Genomic DNA, 6,524 nt, shown 5'->3' with positions numbered 1-6,524 from the left:
GTTTTACAACGTGAACTACGAGAAGTCGGTTGATCACTGGAGCCCATTGGTGTGTTGTTGCGAGATATAAATAGCTTAGTGTAAGACTATAGTACACGGCCAGCCCGGCAGGACAACCAAGTTTTTTGTTTTGTTTTGTTATGCTGTTACGCAGTCTGAAACGCAAATAATCAGAGCGAGTTGTGCTGTAATTCTTTTTCATCGGATACCAACCTGACAATAATTGATCGACAAAATGTCCCGTCCTAATTTTTGCGCTTTTCGCACACGCACGAACACGACGAGCCCGGCTGTTATTTCTTTTATCGCCTCTTGCGTGCCAATTATGGCTTCGGTTCAACCGAAATTCGTTGCGGCCTTTTCACGCGATTTGCAGATTTGATGACAACAAATCTCCAACCCCTCGCTTCCGCCCCCCTCCCCCCCGGCGCAAATTCCCGTTTAACAAATTTATTTGTGGCGTGATCAACAACAACCGAGTCGAATTAACTTTTCAATCTCCCCTCTTTTTTAATTTTATTTCTATTCTTCGGTCGGTAAATATCGAATTGCTTTTCTTTCTCCCGTTTCATTTTGTATCCACAAAGGAGGTGTTGAACTATATCACGGCTAATGGCCGTCGTCGTCGTCTTGCATAGTTGAATAACGTCGAAACGCTTTTTTGTCGCCAACTCTAATGACGTAAAATGGGCCGATCAATAACGAGGAATATACGATCAGTCTTGTGAAACTCTTCGTCGACTTTTCTATTCCGTTCTGCCGCCTGGATGGCTCTGCTCTCCATAATTGGAGACATGTTAATTGACTTTGAGTCGTTTTGCACGCATCTGGGCCTTCCTATAGGGAGGGGGGGGGGAACTCTTATGAATAAGTCATTTGATTAGTTTCAGTTTGTCGCTTTCGTGTCGTTCACAGCTCTCGAGTTCGTTGTTCAATTTAACTCTGACGGCGATTAAATTGATCTTCCAAGGTTCGTAATTTGTTTGAGGAGACGACAGGACTTTGACCGACCCTTAGATTCTCTATGGCAAAGTTGCCGGGCGTTGAAAAAAGTCGCATTTGTTGTGTTGTTCGCTCACACATAACCAATGGCAACGGGCGGAGAAAACAATGAAAATGTATACGTGTGACAGGGAGGCAAAATCTTTTACGCTGTACCGTGAAGCCATCATAAGTAGAGTATCTTTTTAACCGAGATGTCTTTTGAGTTGCCTAGTAGAGCCCAGTCACACCGCCGCCATATCCATTTGTTCCTATGGCCCATATAGTCTGGCAAACTCTCCCGCCGTTGGCACGTTGCGAAAAACTCCCGTGGAAACACGAAATCGCCCATAACCAGCCAGAAACATGCACCATCCAAGCAGCATTAAAAGATATTACTCTCTCTGTAGACATCTTAGGTATAAAACAAAATCATTAAATATGCCGATAAAAAAATCACGAGCTTTGTTGTTGTTGTTGTTCTTGTTTTTATTGGCCTTGGCTTTGGTTGTTGTTGCTGGCGGGTTTCACCAGACTATAATTAGCCCTTTTCTTTTTCAACACTGCAAAAATGTTTGTCGTACTGAGGGAGAAGGGGGGAGGGATGATATGCGCTCTTGGCGCTGCACAATCACTTTCATATCAGAATGCCACGGCGCAGCAGTTGACGTGCGCAATTTCTCGCCGCTGCCGCGATGATGACAATCTTAACACAAGAGAAAGGGAAAGGACTGGGTCCAGTTCACAAAAGTTCCTTTAGCTCAGCTGGGAGCGTTAGATGACTGTCTGGAAACACACCCCACCACCCCTGGGCTGCTCTGATATTTGATTTGATTTCAAGTCGCAACTTTAAGAATAGCGCCCAGAACAATGTGAGCCAGAGTCTGCTGCCGGACAGACAACTGATGTGACAGAAATAAGACAAAGTGATTCGATTTCCAATGAAACTCTGCTCGCAAGGCATTTCGGCAGCTCAGCTACGTAGCAACTTTGCTATTTCCAGGGGGGAGGAAAAACAATAAGACAGAAACGTTCCTGGCCTTCTTGCTGTTTTCAACATTCTTTTTGATCGAGATGGAAAGTTTTGTTTTTTAATATCTGCAAATTCTCCGGCCGTGTATTCACAAAAGGCACTCGACAGTATTTGTCAATATCCGGCCGTCATCATTTTGAGACTATTGTTGTCGCTCGCCAGACTTTGTCCCTGTCGGTCCCTGTGAATATTGGTGAAAGAAAAGTTACTGGTTTTCAAATGAGGGCCTTATTTGACTGCCATTTTACCCCTCCATTTGTTTTCTTTGACTTATTCAAAAGAGCGTTTTTGCCCCCCACTTAAATAAAGTTCAGTCAAAGTAGGAATTTATTAGCGTCGTTACTGCCATTGTTAAACAAGTTAGGCTGGGCTGTATCCCAATTCAATTATGCAACAACTTGATTGAAATTCTTATGCAGCTTTTCTTGGAATATGACTCGAGAAATGGCTCGCATGTGAACAGAATTGTCCTTTTTCTCCCACGAATAGATGATCACCGGCTTTTGTACTAATACCGCAGTTGCACAGCTCAGCCGTGATTCAAATATTCAATCCTCTGGGCTACTACTTAAAAAATCTCGCAGCTGATGGCGGCGGATGCAGCAGGAGCAGCAGCGGGGAATAGTAACCAGCAGACAGCTCGACGGCTGTTGTGCTGTCAGTTGAATTTCCCTAGGCTGCGCCGAATAAGAAGATTGCAAGCGACTGCGAATTATGCACACAGCGGGGCATTCGTAATAGCGTATGAGTTCTAGGACGTGCTGGCATTGACGTGAAACGTTGTACGACACAGTCGGAACTAACCCAAGCAGCTTTGCCTCTATGTGTGCTGTCGAACACGAGAGATTCAACAAAAGTAGACGTCCCTTAGTCTGTGAGGAAGTATCTCTTTTTTTTTTCATCACATCGCAGTAGAAAAAAAAATCTTTTTTGATGCATACACAAGTTATGTATACATAGGATGTACACCCAGGGCTATTTCCGTGTCTTGTGCTCTTCTTCTCCGATTTTTTCTGGCTCTTTTCGCTGTATCCTTGTTCACTATATATACGTATATACATATGTGTATAAATAAATATTTATACACACACAGACAGAGTATATAGATTGAGAAGGATGACAGTCGAGCGAACAATGGGCCGTGCACGGATATTGTGGAATTCCGTCTCGCTTGAAAGACCTTTGCCATAATAGAGTCTTTTAACTATAGCCAACTGTACAACGAACTATTCACATCAGACATGACGATATTGTATAGATTGTATTTGCTATATTCTTTTCATGTCTGGATCGATACTGCGAATAGAAATATTTTGCCGAAACTGGTTTTTGTATCAATATCTTCGTTATCGATGCTTTTTCTGCTCATACAAAAGCATCCGGGAAGTAGACGTGGAGTGCGCAGACCTCCGGGAGGGCGAACAATGAAGTAGAAAAATGTTGGGATAATGAAGAGGCTAGCAAAGGAAAAGAGGGATAAAGAGAGAGAGCCAGAAAATGCATTATCGAACAGCATCAGAGAGATATAGACGGACACAAGTCGAAAGGCACACACAAGAAGAGAGCCCAGACGTCGCCGCGTTGCGGTTGAGTAGAAAACCAAAAAGAAATAACCTCAGACATCACTGCGGTGTATCTCGACGAATGTCAAGCAAGAACCAACAGGGTCTGTGATGGATCGCTCCCATTTTCTTCCATCGCTAACCTCAGCAGCTGCTGCTGCACTCGTTTTTTGTTGTTGGGCGGGAGGGAGGTTTATATAAACTTAAGCCAAACACTTTAGCCGAATTGGACCAGTAGATCCCGTCACACATTTACACGACCCCAAATGTATTCCACCGTATCTTCTTCTTTTTTTTTTTTTGCGTGTTGCTGTACGCCCCGGCACGTCGGCTTGTATAAACAGGGCGGATCCATCTCTCTCTTTTTTTTATTTTATTTTTTGTTAACCATCAACTTGTATGGATCACGTCACAATAGAAATCTGACGTGGAAGGATTCGATTAGATCATGCAGAGGGGCCGCTACACAGCTTAGCTCAGCATATATTGACCTAGTTTATTTCCACCCCATTGAAAATGCCTTGGTGCTCCCAAGGACCTCTCTTTTTTTCCCGGCTGCTCAATTATAACATCCAAGTCTTTTTTTGCGTACGCGGCCAAGCTCGTCGCAAGTATCGTCGTTTTTTTTCTTTTCTATTTTGATTCGTCTCGCATTATCTAAGCCTGGCGCATCTGGATCGCACGTTCTTTTGTTGGTGGTGGGGGGGAGGAAAAAGTTAGAAACCCCTCACGTATTTTAGATTTACTAAATCAACTTTGGGCACGAGTCCAACAGGGCCATATAGCGTTATATCCCGCCCGATGATGGGGCCTTCTTTCACATGCACAGCCCATCAGATGCGGCCTTTATGTATAAATACACGGGCAAGAGACGGGTGGCAGTTTTGAGGCATTCAGAGGCGACCGCAGTCATTTCACGACGTCAGTGATGGAACAGCGGTAGCGACGCAATGTAATATGAATCAACCGATCCATCACTACTGCGGCGGTGGCCCAATGTGATTGTATATTTCGGCTGACGTTTCAAAAAAAAATAAATAAAAAGTAGTGAAAGAAATGGAGGGCACATTATAGAAAATAGGGACCGCCGGAGGTTATGTGGACGCAAGATTACGTTGGGGGTTGACCATATATATATCGTTATCATTCCCTTGTAGGCCAGATGACGTTTGAGCTCTACGACCGACGCATCGTTACGTGACTTGGTTTTTTTAGATTGCCGTCGTGAAAGATAGGCGCGAGGAAGAAGAAGAAGAAGAAGTAGTAGTTCCAGCTAAAAATAGAGCCATGCAGCCACGGTTGGATGACAAGTGATTCACCGCTTCTATTCCGATAATAATCGACGGCGCTCCCAACTCTTGCGAGAATTTGATGGAGCGGGCGAGTACATAGGAGACTATACAGCGGTCAACGAAAGCCAGGCCAAACTGCGGGCGTAATAACACAATCAAGCGGAAGGGAACAGGGGGCTATGGGATAGTGGTTATTATTTAACAGAAGGATCGAATGTCCAGGGTCGGCAGGAAAGGAATGCCCCCATTACTTCTAGAGCAATGCGACAATTAACTCATCTCATTTGGCCAGCCGGGTTTCCTCCTCTCCTTTTCGTTTGGCCATTACCTCCAACGGGATAGCAGAACCTGCTTATATCCACGCCAGCAGAGTCTGGCGCAGATCTTTCGTCGTTAATGCATGGATCGATATTGCTCGTCTGCTGCTGTTGCTGGTCACCGTGCGGCCCTCGGTCTCTTCTTTTTTTCGGACGACGCTGCAGCCAACTGCCGCTACGGTCGCATCCATGGCTTATTCAATACTACTCTTTAACCCTTGTAAACAACCTCTCATTTCTACACGTTCTCCGGTTGCGAAATTTGAGCTGGTGGTGCAACGTTGTAATGGTTACATCATGCGGATGTTGTTGTTTTATAGAAATAACTCTCTTTTGTGTTTACGTTTCGAACCGTCGTTGCTGAAGAAGAGCCAGCGGTTTGGCAACTCCCGAATCGACGGCTAAAATCGAAAAAAAGAAACTTGGCCCACGTGAAAAGTCTGGGTATTGCGTGCCGAGTCATATGTTAGGCGATAGGGTCGTTATACTTATTATAGATTATGCCTGTGCAGGTTCAGCAGAAATTGGCTGGCGTTAGCGATCAAATCACAGCTGCTGCCGCCGCCTTTGCAATATGATCTCAATCGATAGCTCGTATGATACCCGAGGTGAGAAAATCTTATAACCACTGGCCATAATAATAGACTAGACTCTCTTGCTCTCTTTGTAGTGTTGGTGGCCAGTGGCTTGACAATATGAACAAATATCAAGTATCGATCTGTATCTCAGATATTTTGGGTCCTGGTTTCGGTATCTTATTTGACGCATCCCCCCAACGTTTGTGTCAATAATTCACAGCGGGTGTGGAACGTAAAATCGCTAGAGCTCGAGGCACGATCGCAATGTTATCGAACTTCTACAGTATTTACAATCAGAGGGGTGAATTCATGAAGATATTCCGTGTGGCGTGCTAGTGCACTTTAAGGGTTCATAGAGCTTTCGAACTTTTTTTTTCCTCGTGTAATATATTTAGAACTCGGCAACCGAATGCAGGTCGACATACTTTATTTCCCCCCGCTGTTTCTCTCCCTATATACTTGCCAGCAAGTTACACACGTATCCATTTATATAGGACTCTGCGCTGGCTAAAGAAAACCAGCACGCTAGCTAGTCATCATCAAAGGCGACGTGAACTATAAGGAGACTCTATACCATGGAAAATGAAAGGGAGATCATCTCCAGTCGACTGCAGCCGGCCAGTTTCTGTACAAAAAGGGGCTCCTTCAATAGGGATATGTTAGACACAGCCCTGGTGGTACATATAGATTTTCCATCTTTCGTCCTTTCACGACAAACTTCAGCGCACCGTCTTTTCCGACATGTATAATCACCATGACAA

The sequence above is a fragment of the Daphnia pulex genome, chromosome 7, assembly GCF_021134715.1.
Source record: "Daphnia pulex isolate KAP4 chromosome 7, ASM2113471v1".
NCBI classification, from domain to species: Eukaryota; Metazoa; Arthropoda; class Branchiopoda; order Diplostraca; family Daphniidae; genus Daphnia; species Daphnia pulex.
The sequence above is the reverse complement of the archived record's forward strand: the minus strand, read 5'-3'. Positions refer to the sequence as shown.